Source organism: Gorilla gorilla, chromosome 5 (genome assembly GCF_029281585.2).
Source record: "Gorilla gorilla gorilla isolate KB3781 chromosome 5, NHGRI_mGorGor1-v2.1_pri, whole genome shotgun sequence".
Taxonomy (NCBI): Eukaryota; Metazoa; Chordata; class Mammalia; order Primates; family Hominidae; genus Gorilla; species Gorilla gorilla.
This window is the reverse complement of record NC_073229.2, coordinates 128,509,123-128,527,448: the sequence shown is the minus strand read 5'-3', so window position 1 is coordinate 128,527,448 and position 18,326 is coordinate 128,509,123. Positions and strand designations below refer to the sequence as shown.

The following is an 18,326-nucleotide window of genomic DNA, read 5'->3' as shown; positions in this document are numbered from 1 at the left end:
TTCTTTGCCTCAGCACAGCAGAATTAAATGTCTTAGAAGCCCTCAGTCCTGAGAAAGAGAGCAGTGCCTCACCTTCTATTCTTTGCTATATGCATTTCATACTTTTTTTTAAAAAAGAAAATAAGCCTAACTCAAAGGCATAAAACTTTCATAAATGCTGAAATTAGTATTTTCATTGAAAACTAATTTTAGATTTATTTGATTGTCAAATTATGAGTAGTTTTGCCAAAGTTATACTTCACTAATTTTTAATTCCCCCCTTAGCTAATGTGTTCAATATGTGCTTAATTTGCCTTCTGTGAAATTCCTCCAGGACCCTCAGTGACTAGAATAGCCTGGTAGACATAATTTATTGCCAGCTGACACAGTGATAGGAATAAGTATTTACATAGCCCCTGTCTTCAGCTAATTAGGGAGATAAGATATATTGTTATAGAAAGTTTAAAAATAAAGAACTCTTTAAAGGAACAATAAGAACTTATTTACAGAACAGCATTCAAGTTCATTTCACTCATTTGTTATTTTTCTTTTTTCTGTTTCTAATCAATGTATTATTATTTTATGTAGGAAATTTGGGAAAAAGACAGAGAGAGCCCATACAAATAATCAAATATGGGTGGCAAATGAATGATACAAACTGAATGAAAGAAATTACACATTCCAAGTCCTGTTGAGGTTTACATTTTTCAGCATCAGCAGAGTTGAGTGAAAAGTGCCCTAACATAGTAATCAGAGCACTGGGTTCCAGTTCTGCCACTGCCATAAAGTAGCTTGGGACAAGCTGCTTCATTTTTCTGGCCCTCAGTTTATTTATCTGGAAAATAATATGGCTGTGGTGGATGACTGTGTTAGATACTTGTTTTTGTGTTCCCTTTAGTCTGTCCCTTTTCCTGTGTCAAGTCATTTCTTCTTCCAGAGTTATCTTTCAGCAGGAATGAGACTGTCAGCTTAGAAAAAAGAAATTAGCATCTAAATGCAAATGGGTGAGGGTTAGGATTATTTATTCAATGATTTCATTTTTTCCTATTTGTAATGAGTCTGCACTTATTGTGTGTAAAATGTTGTGGCAATGCAAAAGCTAAGAAGGTAGAATCTTTTTTCAAGACAGAATTCTAGAACCTGATGAACGAGAGGAGCAAGGGCTGTGCTGTAGAACTTTTGAAGTGAGAAAGGTAGGATGGAGGATTTCATGGCAGAGTTGACATCTGAACTGGGTCCTTTAATCAACCAATTGTCATCTCATTTGTATGTAACATTTATTACGTAGAGCCCATTGTGTGCTAGTCACTGTGGGAAACACAAACAAGAAGACACAGACCCAGTCTTCATTTTCACCAAATGAATTTGCCAGAAAAGCAAAATTTGTTTAAAAAATATTGCCTCTGATTTTCTTAGTATCTGACATTCAGGCAAAGACATTAATAACTTCATGGGCTTTTAAAATAATTCACATTTTATTGAGAAAAGCACAAAGTCATTTCCATTTTCTTAACCTAATAAAATGTAGCTCTCCTTTGGATTATTGTTCATTCAATAATATAGACTGGAATTTCACGTTAGCAGAAATATTACTGCATCCAATAGATTGTATCTTACTATTCTCTGTCCTTTCCAAAATCATGCTCTGCATGAAACTTTTGGCTTATGGGCTTTTCCCCTCATGAGAGTACTAACTTGAATGTGTTCTGTAAAATGTCACGTTGTCCAAAAACTGGTTTTTCTAGCTTTTGTGAAGATTATATGGTCTATGGGTTCTGCCTGGTAAGTTTTTGTACATCACTGTACGTCTCTGCTCATGGTGAGCATCACAGACTGAGAACAGCCCTACTTTTGATAGATGTTAGTACGTTTCCTCAGTGACTGATTTTTATTAGTTTCAAAAGATAACAGTATATGCATGCACACACGCTGATGTTTCTGAAGGGCATTGTGATGAAAGATTAGAATGCTTTTTGCCTTCTTCCTGATCAAACAGTGTGTCTTAGAAAGCATGGGTATATTTACTTTTTTTATCACCAAAAAGAATAAAATCTGTTGACGTTGTTACATATCATTCAGCTTCATTCATTCTTAATGCCAAAGTCTGCCTATTTGGTCAGTAAAGGTTGAGATCATGAGGTCAGCTATCACATAAATTTCAGTATATCTGGAATGTAATGTTAATCCAGAAGTTATTTCAAGGGAAAGAAGCAAGATACCCATGATTTAAGCACAGGTGTTTAATGGCCAACTATGGAATTAGGTTCACCTCATAACAGTGAAAAACACTACCTGGGGAATTGAAAATTAACACAGAGTGCAGGTTTTTATTATAATGAATACCAATGAGACAAAAGAACAATTCCGTGAACTTAAGAAAGTTAACTCAGCTACACCTGGCAAGCTGTATATCACAGAAGACTTTAACACACACATTGGCAGCAATGTAAAAAAGCAAAAGGAAATCACTGCGACTGGCAAGACTGGAAAACTGAACATCTACAGCATCCATCTTAGGTGATGAAACAGATTTTTCCTAAAATAATTCTCTTCTTTTCAAGCAATATGCATTACAGTTTTATCTCAGATATTGAGACCTAAGGGATGTTTCAAATCCTTAATGATAGAGTCTATCACTGCTTATTTATGCAATTATGCTAAACAATCTTAGTATGATGTATGAAAACATTGACTTCAGTCAGATCCATGTGAAGCTTTAGAATGTCTCTCTGCAAAAGTATCAAGTCTTTCCTTTGAGGTCTGGAAATCTTGTCTTAAATGGGTGATGTGTACAGCACATGAGGAAAAGCTTCTGATGTCATGTTCATTAAACTAACATGTATGGTGCTTCTTTGATTCACTGGATACTATCAGTAATAGACTCTGTCAATAGTAACAAGAATAAGATGCTAAAACTATGAGCCTTTCCCACTAACTTTTCATTATCTGATAACATAGGATAACCTTTACCATCCTCCAGCTAGACAGTATGTGATTTTTATAGTGAGAAAAATGGTATCCAAGAATTAGGTTGGTGTAAAAGCAATTGCGGTTTTTGCCATTACTTTTGCACCAACCTAATAGATCGTGCACAGCCAGTTTAAGAGGCTGTTATAATGGGTGGAAAGTCTGGCATTCATGACTTGAAGGGTCACTGAGGAAAGGTTAGCTAATGGCTATGGAAAACCTATTCTATGACAGAAATTCATAAGATTTTTCTCCACTGGTTTTATCATTTGATGCTTGCAGCATCTTGATGAGGAAAGGCAGTGGTCAGGATCTTTCAGGTGCAAGTGTCAGAAACCCAATACTAATCAGCTTAGATAAAAAACAGAATATATTGGCTCACGTACCTGAAAAACCCTGGGATAGGTAAAGATGCAGCACTGGGTCTCTCTTCACATACTGGCTCTGCTTTCCAGGACGTTGTTCTTAGTCCTAGGCTCTGCATGGTGACCTCTGGTCCAAATTTAGAGGAAAAGAACATCTCTTCCTATCAGCTCCTAGGCAAGTCCTTGAATTACTTCTATTTGTGCCCTCTTCTGCTCTCCTCTCCTCTCTTCTGACTCTATACCTGTTTCTTGGTGATCTCATCTATAACTTCAACTATTACCTGCGGGCTCATGGCCTCCAAACCTACCTTTGAAGCCCCTGCAGTGTTCCTGAACCACAGACCTGTTAAATTCCCTCCTAGAAATCTTTACTGGAGGTTCCAGAGGTAGTTCTATAGATAGAAGTATCTAGGGAAGACTTTGTTATCTAGGCGGTCACCTGCTTCATTCCAAGAGTGGGGTTTGAGACTGGGCAAGGTGGGCTTTGAGGGGAGGGGCATGTGTGTGTCTAAGCTATAGAGTCAGAGAGACTTGAGATTATAGCTTGCTTCTATACTTACTACACTAAATGCCAGTTTCATCATTTATAAAATGAATACAATAAAATGTTTGTTGCAATGATTAAATAGGGCTATATATGTATCTAAATATATATAAATAGGGATATATATCTCTTTATATATCTATATATACATATATATCTCCCTATATATCTATATATACATATATATCTCCCTATATATCTATATATACATATATATGTGTATATATATGTGTGTGTGTATGTGTGTGTGTGTGTGTATATATATGTATATATGTATATATATGTGTATATATGTGTATATATGTATATATATGTGTATATATGTATATATATGTGTATATATATGTGTATATATATATATATATATATATATATATATATATATGAAGGTTTCTTTTGAGTGCTGGAAACATAATAAGCTAAGGATGACCATGAAATTTCTATTGGCATGTTGACTCTGACAGTAACCATTGGAGTGTTCTGTTAGGGAGAGCTATGAGGAAATGTCCAAGCTTATTAAGAAAGAGATCCGTAATCATTCAGTGATCTCTAACTTGGTTATGAGAAGGTAAAGGAGCAACCCTCATGCCTCACACTCGCTTCTGAAACAGGCACTCAATGAATAAGCCAGCATTAGTATGTTCTGCCGTGGTTATTATTACTTCCTTCTTGTTGTTTAATATCACCATCTACTCAGGTTTCTAGCCTAGGCCATAGTATTGTCTTTCCTTTCCGATTTCAATACTTTATATTCAATTTGTGATGCAGATTTTTTTTTGTATTCTCTATATAAACTCCTCCCCTTAATGACTTAATGCTTTAAGTCATTCTCTGTTTATTTCTCATCTGGTTCGATGCAATTTTTAACATTTTCAACTCAAATTTTACCTCTTATTTTAGATATTGCTCCCAAGAAAGTTTCCCCAGATTGCAAAAATTGGAAAAATTTCAACTCCTCATCATGGTACGTAAAATCTTTTCTCACCCAAACCTTGGCTATGCTTTCGAAGTCACTATTACTGACCTCACTACACAGCCTGCTCTCCACTTATATTGATTTCTCTTCAATCACAATCATCTCAATTCTCTCCCTAGGTTGCTCCTAATTCCTCAGAAATGCCCATTCCTTCTTTTGGCTAGGTAGTGCTTAATTACCACTCAATCTTGGCCCAGAAACATTTTTCTGAAGAACATTCCCTGTCCCATTATTTGTCTTTCCTATGAGGTAACAGAAGCTCTATCATAACAGCATCTCATTCATTCATTTATAAGTTTACTCAACTCATTTGTTCAACAATTAGTTAATATTAGCTAAGAATTTTTCTAGGTACTAAAGATACAGCTGTGAATAAGATAGACACTATGTCCCCTTCTTTTAAGGTTTCCATTGTGATGCTGCTGGTGGTAGTTGGGGGTTGCAATGTATAAACAATTACATTTTAGAATAACCATGGTTTCCATGGAGGAGTGGGCAGACTCCAGGGGATGTAAAAATTAATAAGCTGGGCCTTGGAAGAGAAGTGTTTGAAATTGTACTTACATTTTTATCTCATGCTTTTTAAATTTCAGTTTTATGTATATTTTATAATACATTTTCCATATTAAAAAACTTTGTAAATAATTTAATATTTATGAAATACATTACTATTTCCTAATATGTGTTCTAGCCAGTTAAGTTTTGTCTAAGGTGGGTTAGGCAATGTTGAATAGGTTTCTGTTACAGCAGAATTTTTCATAACTTACAACTTTTTAAGAGATGGATATAATATTCTGTTTGCTTCAACCATGTAATGTATTTCAGGATACTGGAGGAATAAACATGACCTTCTGAACTGCATTTGTGTCCACAATTCACTGAGCCATTTCTGTGTTGGGCTGAATTGGCTTTTCTCAGTTCATTGTTTGATTCTTCACTATGGGAACTACATTGCCTAAAATCATTTTCTTGGGAACTACATGTCCCAGAATCCCCGATCTGTAGTGTTTTAGGTAACATTCTGCCAATGAGAAGCACAAGTGAGAGATTTGGAAGGTGAGAGAAAAACATAAGCCACTATTCTTGAATGACAGCTGTGAGCAAATGGAATTCCATGTTACAAACAATTATTAATGATGATTGTAATATATCATACAATGACAAAAAATAATAAACTAGATTAAAACAGCATTTGTGGCCTCTACATATTATTGCAGTGATCTCCAAAACATAGGTCTAAATTTACATTCCCTCCTGTAGTAAATTAAAAAAATGCATGTTTGAATTCATCCTATTGAATAGTTTCATTTCTTAAAAGTATTTGCAATTTGAAGGATAAAAAATGAAATATTTTTATTGCATAGCTTTACTATTCTTTGATACTGAATGCTTTTCAAATGTTTATTGGTGTATTGGTAAGAAATGTCTTTGGCCAAAAATAACAGAAAACATAGTATTTGTGGTTTAAGGAAATGTGAGCATTATTTTTCTCACATGGCATTTCCTCACATAACAAGAGTGAAATTGATTCAACTGCTCAAAAGCAACATTAGAAACACAAGTTCTTTTTATATCTTCACTTCACCATCCTGAATATCCTGACTTTTGCCGTCATTCTTGCTGCCTTGTGGTCACAATACAGCAGCTATAGTACCAGATCTGCTTTTTTTTTTTTTTGTTCTGGGAGAAAAAAGAAGGAAAAGCAAGAAGAAGAAAAGGGAAAAAAATATATTTTTTCTTGTGTCCTATGGCCACCAGTAGCTGCAAGGGAGGCTAGGACCACTGTTGTATGTTTCAAAGAACAAAGAAGAGAATCGTTTAACAAGAATATAAAGTTAGGCATCTCTGCTTAATTGCATATTCTCTTTGCAAATTGTTTGTTTAAGACTTTTATCCATTTATTTCAGTTTCAGTGATTTTCAAATTTTTGTATTAGGTCTATAAATAGTAATTATATTAACTATCATTTTTTGGTCTACATATTTTTCTAATTCTTCTTTCAATTATATTTATGTAATATTTTTTAAAGAATCACAATCTATATGTTTACATATTTTATCAGTTTCTTTGGTAACTTTTTTCCATTGTTTTAATCATAGACATTTTAAAAAACTGCATCACATGATTTAATTGTAAAATTTGCATACAGTGAAACGACAAAGTTTTGTTCCTGGTTTCTTTTGGTTATCATAATGTTTGTGCATTTTTTAATATTCTCGTATGTATTAGGGGTTAATTATTTTTTATTAACAAATCAACTTCCACTATAAGAATAAGCCACACTTTTTTGTGTAACCTTCTACTGATAAACATTTGGGTTTCTTCCAGTTTTCTACTATTATGAGTAATGTGGCTATAAAAAATCTTGTAGAAATCTTTTTTTTGGGTGGATATATGTTTTTACTTCTTTTTGAAATAACTGAGAGTGAAATTGGTGGGTCACAGTGTAAGTATATATTTAATGTTGCATGAAACTGCCAAATCAATCATTTTCCAATGTGGTTGAACCATTTTATACTCTCTTCAACAATATATAAGAATTCCAGTTGTTCTTTACCCTCACATGCATCTGGTGTTGTCATTTTTTTCTTTCTCATTTTAATAATTCTAGTGCATGACAAATGAGATCTTGTGGTGGTATCAATTTGCATTTCCCTGATGCATAATGGCATTAAACACCTTTTCATATGTTATTTGTCATTTATCTTGTTTTGCCAAGAGTCTGTTTAAATCTTTTGCACTTTTTAAATTACATCGTTTATTTTTATTACCAATTTACGGGAGTTCTTAAAATATTCTGTACTTAAGTCATTTTTCAGGTTTTTTTTGTGTCACTACTATCTGTTAGTTTCTGGCTTGCCTTTTCATTTTATTAATTGTGTCTTTTGAAGAGAGAAATTCTTAATTTTTATGAAGTTTAACGTTTTATTTTCCTTTAAGATTTAATGCTTTTTTTGTATTGTTTATAATTTCAACTTTAATTTTAGATTCGGGGGTACATGTGCAGATTTGTTACACTGGTATATTGTGTGACACTGAGGTTTGGGGTACAAGTGATCCTGTTACCCAGTTAGCAAGCATAGTACCCAAAAGGTAGATTTTCAGCCCTTAGTCTTTACCCCTCTCCTCCTTCTAGTAGTCCCCAGTGTCTGTTATTCTTATCTTTATGTCCATATGTGCCCCATGTTTAGCTCCCACTTATAAGTGAGAACATGTATCACTCAGTTTTCTGTTCTTGCATTAATTCACTTGGGGTGATGGCTTCCAGCTGCATCCATGTTGCTGCAAAGGACATAATTTTATTTATTTTTTATGGCCACAGTTTATAAGGAATTTAAACAATTCATCAAGCAAAAACCAAATAACGCTTTTAAAAAATGGGCAAAGAACATGAATGGACACTTTGCAAAAGAAGATGTATTAGGTTGGTGCAAACATAATTGCTGTTTTGGACCATGAATTTTAAATCATGATAACAGGCTCAAACACATCTTTATTAATCAAAATAGGAAACATTATGATCAACATTTTTTTGCCAATAATTTTTTTTTTTTTTTTTTGAGATAGAGTCTCACTCTGTTGCCCAGGCTGGAGTACAGTGGTGCGATCTTGGCTCACTGCAACCTCTGCCTCCCAGGTTTAAGCAATTCTTCTGCCTCAGCTTCCTGAGTAGCTGGGATTACAGGCGTGTGCCACCATGCCCAGCTAAGTTTTGTATTTTTAGTAGAGATGGGGTTTCACCGTGTTGGTCAGGCTGGTCTCAAACTCCTGACTTTGTGATCCGCCTGCCCCAGCCTCCCAAAGTACTGGGATTACAGGTGTGAGCCACCATGCCCGGCTAAAAAAATGTTTGTTTATTCCTGTAGCATAAAACTTCATGCTTTGGGATTCAACAAACTCTTGGAAAGCATTTCCTGCATCCTGCTGGTGTGGAAACGTTTTCCCTGCAAAAAGTTGTTGAGATGCTTGAATAAGTGGTGTCAGTTGGTGAGAGGTCAGGTGAGTATGGTAGATGAAGCAAAACTTTGGAGTCCAATTTGTTCAACTTTTGAAGTGTTGGTTGTGCGATGTGCAGTTGGGTGTTGTCATGGAGAAGAATTGGATGCTTTTTGTTGACCAATGCCAGCTGCAGGTATTGCAGTCTTCTGTGCATCTCATTGATTTGCTGAGCATACTTCTCAGATGTAATGGTTTTGCCTGGATTCAGAAAGCTGTAGTGGATCAGACCAGCAGCAGACCACCAAACAGTGACCAGGAACATTTTTTGATGCAAGTTTGCATTTGGGAAGTGCTTTGGAGCTTCTTCTTGGTCCAGCCACTGAGCTGGTCATTGCAGGTTGTCATATAAAACCCACTTTTTGTCTCATGTCACAATCCGATCAAGAAATAGTTCATTGTTGTTGTGTAGAATAAGAGAAGATGACACTTCAAAATGGCGATCTTTTTTAAATTTTCACTCAGCTCATGAGGCACCCACTTATAGAGCTTTTTCACCTTTCATATTTGCTTCAAATGCTGAATGACTGTAGAATGGTTGACATTAAGTTCTTCGGCAACTTCTCGTGTAATTGTAAGAGGATCAGCTTACAATTGTTCTCAATTGGTCATTGTCAACTTCCAATGGCCGGCCACTATGCTTCTCATCTTCAAGGCTCTTGTCTCCTTTGCAAAACTTCTTGAATCACCACTACACTGTATGTTAGCAGTTCCTGGGCCAAATGTGTTGTTGATGTTGTGAGTTGTCTCTGCTGCTTTATGACTCATTTTGAACTTCAATAAGAAAATTGCTCAAATTTGCTTTTTGTCTAACATCATTTCCATAGTCTAAACTAAACATAAAATAAAAAGCAAGTAATAAGTCATTAGCCAAAAAAAGTGAGAAATGCCCATTAAAATGATGTATAACATAATCACGTTTATTTAAGAATGTATTCCAATATCAAACCACAAATTCCAACCACGCAAAAACTGCAGTTCCGTTTGCACCAGTGTAATACAAACAGCCAACAAACATATTAAAAATGCTCTACACTGCTAATCAGCAGAGGAACACAAATCAAAACCATGATGAGATGCCATTTCACACCAGTCAGAATGGCTATTATTAAAAAGTCAAAAAACACCAGATGCTGGTGAGTCTGTGGGGAAAGGGAACACTTATACACTGTTGGGAATGTAAATTAGTTCAGCCACTGTGGAAAGTAGTTTGCAGATATCTCAAAGGACTGAGAACAGAACTATCTGTATCTTTAGGAGATCCTTGTCTTCCACAAGCTAGTTAAGATTTTCTGTTATATTTTATTCCACATGCTTTTTAATTTTAGCTTTAACATGTAAGTCCATGATCCATCTCAAATTAATTTTGTGCAAGGCATGAGGCAGAAATCATTTCATTATTTTTCCTTTGTTTATCCAGGTGGTCCATCACTATTTGTTAAAAACCTTTCCTTTCTTCATTGAATTCCTATGGTGTCTTTGTCCAAAGTCAATATATGGTGTATGTATGGGTTTATTTCTGAACTCTCTTATTTCATTGATACATCATCTGTCTTTGTGACACTATTGCACTATCTTGACTACGATAGCTTTAAGTCCTGATATCAGGTAGTATGTCATCTAATCTTGCTTTTATTTTAAAAGATTGTTTTTAGAGAAATCCATTTCTGGAAATATGAAGTAGATGTAGTATTTTCTAATCTTTCCACTAGGTACAACTAAAAAGCCTGGATATTATATTAAAAACAAATATAAAGAGACCCTGAAGACAGGAAAGAGACCAACTGGCTAGGGATCTCAAACTCAAGGAGCAGTGTTGTGATGATTTCTGGGGGTTTATGTTTGCCTATCTATCTAACACTTGGAATTAAAGAAGCCAGAGACCCAGAAATGCCTATGGACGCAGACAAAAAGAGACTCAAAGGAAACTTATTCTCCAGCCAAAAGACCAGGAAAATGGCGGCTTTTGAAGACAGAACTTTTAAACAATAAATGAGCTTTATGCCAGCAAAACACCACAGAAAAATCTATGGTCCCCACCCCATCCACTTGAACAAAAGCCTAGTAGGGAGAATCAACTTTCATCTTAATCAAAGGGTGCAGTGGTACATTCTAACCCATTTGCCACCCCGTCACTGTCAGTAAATCGCCTGTAAAGAGTTAGAAGTTTTTCCCCTTATGGTTGAAAGAAGCTGAACCCCACCCCACCTTCTCTTGCTGTGTCAGTGGAGACCATTTGAGGAGCTCCACCCAGTAGTAATGAGGTACCCCCTTCTCTTCATTGCTGGAGGATTGTCAGAGGAAACATACTGGCAGGTAAAGACTTTCACCACCTCCCAACATTAATGAGGCCACTCCTCTTTGTTGTCAGTGGAGGCCATGTTGGGGGCCAGTAATCTCATTCCTGCTCAGCAATAATGAGGAGTTTCATGGGTGTTGTTATAGCCCAGTGGGGCTTCTTGCCTGCCACACAGAAAAGCCAATACACTGTGACAGTGGTGTTGCATCAGAGAAAGAGTTTATCTCAAAGCGGCTGAGTGAGAGGACAGGAGATACTTCTCAAATCTGCCTCCCCAAGAGCTCAGAGGCTAGGGTTTTTGAGGATAATTTGGCAGGCTGGGTGCTAGGGAATTAGTGCTGCTGATTGGTTGGGGATGAAATCGTAGGAGTGTTGGAATTGTCCTCATGTACTGAGTCACATTCTGGGTGGAGGTCACAGGACCAGTTTAGTCAGTTCCTTCTTATAAGTCATGGGTCCAAGTGGCATAAGTCAGTTTGCCAGAGTGCAAAAGTTTAAAAATACTCAAAGACCAGTCTTAGGTTTACAATAGTGATGTTATCTGTAGGAGAAATTGGGGAAGTTACAAATCTTGGAACCTCCGGCTATATGACTCCTGAGCAGTAAGCAAGCTAGGGAACAATGGCTGATTGTTGCGTATGCATACATCTTAGTATAATTCAGTCCCTTCTCCGTAATTCTAACCTTGTGGGCTTTCATAGTTTTACAAAGGCAGTTTTAGTTCCTGAACAAGGAGGGGGCTATTATCATCTTTGCTTTAAGGTTTAATTATAAACTAAATTCCTCCTCTGGTTAGCTTGGCCTATGCCCAAGAATGAGCAAGGGCATTTAGCTGGTGAGGTTAGAAGCAAGATGGAGTCAGCTGTGTTAGATTTCTCTCATGGTTATAATTTTTCAAAGGTGGTTTCAGTGTCAAGAGATGTCAAGTGGGAAAACTGGACTTCTATCCCTACCTAGCATTAATGAGGTGGCGAATCTCAGTTTCAGCCTGAATGGTATGGGAAGCCAACTCAAATGAAGGTTTAAATAAAATTCAGGTTCTTATAAGATAATACTCATAATGTCAGATTTTAGTAGAAAACCACTCATCATACAAAGAACCAATCTCAAACTGAGCAAGAAATGATATCAAACAGATATCAACACTCATATCGATATGTTGGAATTATATGACAAGGATGTAAAAATAGCCATCATGAAAATGCTTCAGTGAAAAATTATGAAAATGTTTAAAATAAGTGAACAAATAAAATAAATTCTCAATAAAGAAATAGATGACACACATAAATAGGAGCCAAATAGAAAGTTTTAGAATTGAAAAATGCAATAACACGTATAACACTCAGTGGAAGGGCTAAACAATGGAATGGATGAACAGGGTCAATGGTTGGGCTAAGCAGTGGAATTGAGGGAACAGAGGAAAACGATCAGAGAATGGGGAAATAGAACAGTGGAAATTATCTAGTCTTAACAACAGGGATTAGAAGAACTATTATAGATGGCAGAATTTTCTTCTTTTTAAAGACTGAATAGTATTTCCATTATATACATATTGGATTATATATTATTAAATATATTATATATTATATAATGTGGGTGTGTGTGTGTGTGTATACACACACACAAATATATTCATCCTTCACCCATTGATTTATACTTAGGTTGGTTCCATATCTTGACTATTGTGAATAATGCTGCAGTGAACATGGGAGTGCAGATATCTCTTTAACATATTGATTTCAATTCCTTTGTATATATACGTAGTAGTGGGCTTGTTGAATCATATGGTAACTCAATTTTTAACTTTTAAAGAAACTTCCATCCTGTTTTCCATAATGGCTGTCATAATTTACATTCCCACCAACAAAGTGCAAGGATTCCTGTTTCTTTATATTCTCTCCAACACTTGTTATCTTTCATCTTTTTGATAATAGCTGTCCTAACATGTATCAGGTGATATCTCATTGTGGGTTTAAATAGCATTTCTCTGATGATTAGTGATTTTCAGCACTTCTTTCATTTACCCTTTTGTCATTTGTGTCTTCTTTTGAGAAATGTCTATTCAGATTCTTTGCCCATTTTTAAAATCAGGTTACTTGTTTTCTTACTATTGAGTTGTTTGAGGTTTTTTTTTTTTTTTTTTTTTTTTTTTTTTTTTTTATGGAGTCTTGCTCTGTCACCCAGGCTGGAGTTCAATGGTGTAAGCTTGGCTCACTGCAACCTCCACCTCCTGGGTTCAAGCCATTCTCCTGCCTCAGCCTTCCAAGTAACTGGGACTGCAGGCATACGCCACAATGCCCAGCTAATTTTTGTATTTTTAGTAGAGACGGGGCTTCCCTATGTTGGTCAGCTGGTCTTGAACCCCTGACCTCAAGTGATCCACCCGTCTCAGCCTCCCAAAGTGCTTGGATTACAGGCGTGAGCCACTGTGCCTGGCCAGTTGTTTGAGTTTTTATATACAGATGAACTTTAGAATTATTTTGTAACATTAAAGAAAAATCTCATGCATATATTCAGCGTATATTGTTTAATTTTTAAGTTAATATGGAGAAAATTATTCTTATATAATTTCATGTACAGAATAAATCTGAGAGAAAAAAATTCTGACTGACTTCTGAGTAATTTTGCTTGGCCTACAAAGGGGATCTCTATACTAAAGCTATTTCCATCCACCATTACAGAGAGATCTACTGGGTTTTTTTTTTTGTTTGTTTTGTTTTTTTTGAGGGGACAACAATGACTGGGAAAAAATTTTAAGCAGGCAGTGATATAACAAACCAGTTCATTTCCAAAATGCCTGAATATATAGGTATTAAGTTTTATGCTACATTATTTTTTTACTTAGTCACAAAAGACTTACTTATCTGTAATGTTTAATTTTATATGTTAACTCGACTGGGTCACAGAATGCCCAGATATTTGGTTAAACATTTTTTTGGGTGGGTCTTTGAGGGTTTTTCTGGATGAGATTAACATTTGAATGAGTAAAGAAGATTGCTCTCCTTGATGTGAGTGGAACTCATTAAATACATTGGAGAAAAGAAAAAACAAAGGACCAAAGAAGAGAGAATTCCCTCTCTTTGCCTAACAGTCTTTGAGCTGGAACATTGATCTTTTTAGACCTCTGGACTCAGACTGGAACTTTCACCATCAGCTCTCCTGGTTCTCAGGCCTTTGGAGTATGAATTTTGGGATTTTTCAGCCTCCATAATAACATGAGCCAATTCCTTATACATTTCTCTCTTTGTCCTCTCTCTTTCTTTCTGTTTTTCTCAGTCTCTGTCTTCCTCTGTCTCTGTATCTTTCTCTGTGTTTCTGTCTCTCTCTTTGCCATTCTCTCAATTTCAGTCTCCCTCTCTCTGTATGTATGTGTATATATATGACTAATTACAACAGAGTGGGCCTCCTGTGGTAATTATTGTTGTAGAGTTTGAGTTTATTGAAAGATTTAATAGGTATGTATTTAAATTAATTCTTCACTGGAGCAAACCCTCATAGAGTATTTATAGTATTGGAAACTCTAGTTGACGCCATGGAAATATTCCTACATTGACATCATAAAGCTTTTTCAACTTATTTTTTTGTACTTTTAAGTGGAAAAGTCAACTTGGATGATTATGATCTCCATTTAAACATATGCCATTGAAGACTAACATGAATTTATAGTGTTGAAATCCTAATAAAACCTTCAGCTTGAATTGAAATATTTTTCAGAGTCATGATTGATAGAATATTTATTTCCCCTTCCATGTTTTGAAGATTTAGTGTACTCTCTACAGAACTGCTAAATATACATGTCCTTTAGTTCAATTCAGAGAGAACATGCTTTCCTTTTTTGTATGTTTGTGTACGTGCTACAGCTCATAATGACCATATTGCGGTTTGAAAATATTCATCTTTTTTAGTTTTACCAGGAAATACAAAGCTCTGCTGCTTTTAGCACTGAGTTAAAACTCCATCTAGAAAATGTCAAGCCCTCAGAGAAGTTATTCTGATGAAATGAGAGAGGAGACTTGGCTTCCTAAATTATTTTGCCTTTTGCATACTTTTTCTTTCTTTACTCATTATTTGTTGGGTGTGGGTGACAATAAGCTAAAAGAAAGCATCTGGTTAGCATGTGACTTGCACCACCAAATCTCTAAAACTAAAGGATATGTGATTCATTATTGTCTTCTTTTCTTTGAAGCAAACATTCTACATTTCTTTACTGGAAAAAGGTGCAATGCTATACTTTATGAAAATTAGAAAAAATGGGAGAGGATCTTGGGGTTTGACTGAACATAATAACCATCTAGACATAAGGAAAATACATATATCAATTATCAGAAAATAGATAAAACACTGTTACACAATTGTGAAGGCAGGGATGAAAATGAGGAGAATTAGATGATCTGTAACAAAAATAAAACAGTAATAGTAATAATACTAATCATTTATTGAACACTCATTATATGCTAGACACTGTGCTAGGCTAAACATGAATTTTCTCATATATAATTTTCAGGGAAACCCTGTCATCCAGATACTATTATTATTATTATCATTTTTGAGTCTCAGAGAATGACTTACTCAAAGATAAAAGTTTATTTGTAAAGTAACATTGGAATTAACAAAGCTGTAGAATATTAGAAGGAGGATAGATCTGATAAGAAATTTAGTCAAGTCCTAAAATAATGCCAACAATCTCAGTAGTTATAATCGCTAATATTTATTAGCAATTATAATTGCTAATAGTTATTCACTAATACTATTTATTGTGTGCTTATTATATGTCTTTCACTTACTTTGTAGGTATTGTCTCATTTATGGTCATAGTGAGTCTATGAGCTAGGCACTATGTTCATTCTTATTTTACAGACAAGAAAATTAAGGCACTGAAAGATTATGTAAGTCTCTTAAGAATCAAAATCTTAGAGAATGTCCTTCAAAACATCATGACTTCTCCTTTCCCAAATTCTGAACCAGCTGAGAAAGAAACTGAGATAGTCATCTAAGGGGCAAATCAAAATATCACTTTATGAGCGACATATTAGAATGTGGCTTATTTCTGTGGGCAACTGGACCTCCAAAGAACGAACCTTAGGAATGGTTCTGCTTGCCTGGGCAGGCCTATCTAAATGGGGCTGTGAACTTGCAGGAAGAAGGACATGGCGGAGCTGAAGGTGACAAGCTCTCTTTTTGGTGGGCCCATTCCTGAGTGATAAAAAGGGTGGGCATTTGTCCTTGAGTGATCACTTTCTCCTACTAAATTCACTAGCCAGATATGCCATCCACTCTCAGGGTTAAGTGAGGTGATGGAAAGAGGCCTGGAGGATGAAGCCAATGAAATATCTCCATGTAGAAGGGAACAGCAAGAGTAGAGAACAAATGTTTTCCTCAACAAGCTGCTTAGTGGTGAAGCAGATCCACTAACAGATGTACACTGGCATTCTTTCTAGTATGTCAGTAAGATAATGTGTATAAAGCACCTCGTACATTGTGGCACTTGGAAGCACACAATAAATGGTAGTTGTTGATATTATTATGAATATTGAGCTGTTGCCCTAGTGTTGGAGTCAGGCTTTTCTGACTTCTGATCTCACATGTTGAACCCTGTATTGTTTCTCAAAGCATGTCCATGGGAGGAAGTGTTTTTTCGTCGTATCGGCTAATGATCTTTCAACAGAGTAGCTTTCTCTTGTAATCAAATGTCTAAGACTGGACAGTGAGGCGCAGAAATATATAGTGTGAATCGATATCTTTCAGTGGCTGCACAGGGAGCCTCTGGACGTCACTCAGTGGGAAGGAGTCCATTCTGTAGTGGCCCAGCAGCAGTTTTGGAAACTCAGGCTTTGTTCTTTCCAAATCAGGCTTAACCAGGTCTTGGGTAAAACAAAAATAATGTTTTTTCTTTTTTTCTTTTTTTTTTTTTTTAAAGCAAACTACTGCTTTGTCCATGAACACCTTGTCAACTTCAAAGATTCACTTCTGTTGGAAATAAACAGCATGAGCAGAAGGCTGCCAAGTTACAGAAAATTTGAAGATTCTTGAAGATTCTTTGATGACAACAAGTACTTTTTCATTAATTTGAAAGGATATTTTATGAATAGCCCACAGTTCTAAGAAAAAAAATGAAGCCAAAGATACTCATTGAACAGTTCTAAGAAAAAAAATGAAGTCAAAGAAAAAAAAGCTCATTTTTTTCCATGTGAATTTCTGAGGTGATGGACTTTAACTAGGCCATTAAGATTTTTAGGTGTTCATGTGTGGGTGTGTGCGTGAGAGAGACAGAGAGCGAGCAAATGCATGACAGCAGCTGGTATGGACGTCTGTATGCCTGATTTGCTTCTTCCACTGCTCTCATTTATAAGGAGCCCACTATGTGCTAGGCACTGTACTATTTACCTGAATTATTTCATTTAAGATTTGTGACTTCTGCTACTGTCATTTTTAATGAGCTTACTGTGTGCTAGGCACTGTGCTATTTACCTGAATTATTTCATTTAAGACCTTGTCTATCTTTCTCACTCCCGTATCCCCAGTGTTTGGCACCGTGTCTTATGCATAGATACTTGGTAAATATTTGTTAGTTGTTCAATAAATGAAATAATAAGAATGGAAACCATTAGTCAATATGGAGGTATTAAACCAGTGATGTACAAGGTTTCTGATATTCTATAGTTTTCAATTCCTGCTCCTAGTTAAACAATGGACATTTATTGAGCACCTGCTATGTGGCTGGAGATGTATAAAACTCTGAGGACATAGCTAAACAATTCACAATCTCCAGACTTAATGAATTCAACTTATTGCCCAGCATATGCCAATATTAACTGGTGAGTCTTGAATGTAATTAAAATCTCACAATTTATTTGATGCTTTCTCTATTAAACAGACTTGGCAGGGTGGCTTCTTGATGTTGAAGTGCTGAAAATGCTGATTTTTAATGGTTTTCAATTGAAGATGTGGTGATGACAACATCCCAAACATAACTTTGTTCTTCCAAGAGGTAAGAAAAGCGACATTCGTCTGTCTAATTTTACGTTTTACCAACTAAGTCAAGCAATCAGAAATGGGCTTTACTTGTGTGGAACAAAAAGTATCTCAGAAGAAGGAGGAGAAGGAGGACAGCAGCAGCAGCAGCAGCAGCAGCAGAAGGAGGAGGAGGAACTATCCTTTATTATTTTTTAAGGATCCACCTTGGTTCCAGGCATTATGCTG

General features: G+C 35.8%; 1 long non-coding RNA gene across 3 annotated transcripts in view; it reads left to right on the top strand.

Annotated features, from left to right (window-relative positions):
- The window catches only part of LOC129534278 (uncharacterized), a 324,928-nt gene that overhangs the window by 91,286 nt on the left and 215,316 nt on the right, over positions 1-18,326 (top strand). For all 3 annotated transcript variants that reach the window (XR_010134120.1, XR_008680801.1, XR_010134121.1), the window contains 3 exons: positions 4,756-4,819; positions 17,044-17,326; positions 18,001-18,114. This is a non-coding gene — a long non-coding RNA (uncharacterized lncRNA). The remainder of the gene's footprint in view (positions 1-4,755; positions 4,820-17,043; positions 17,327-18,000; positions 18,115-18,326) is intronic.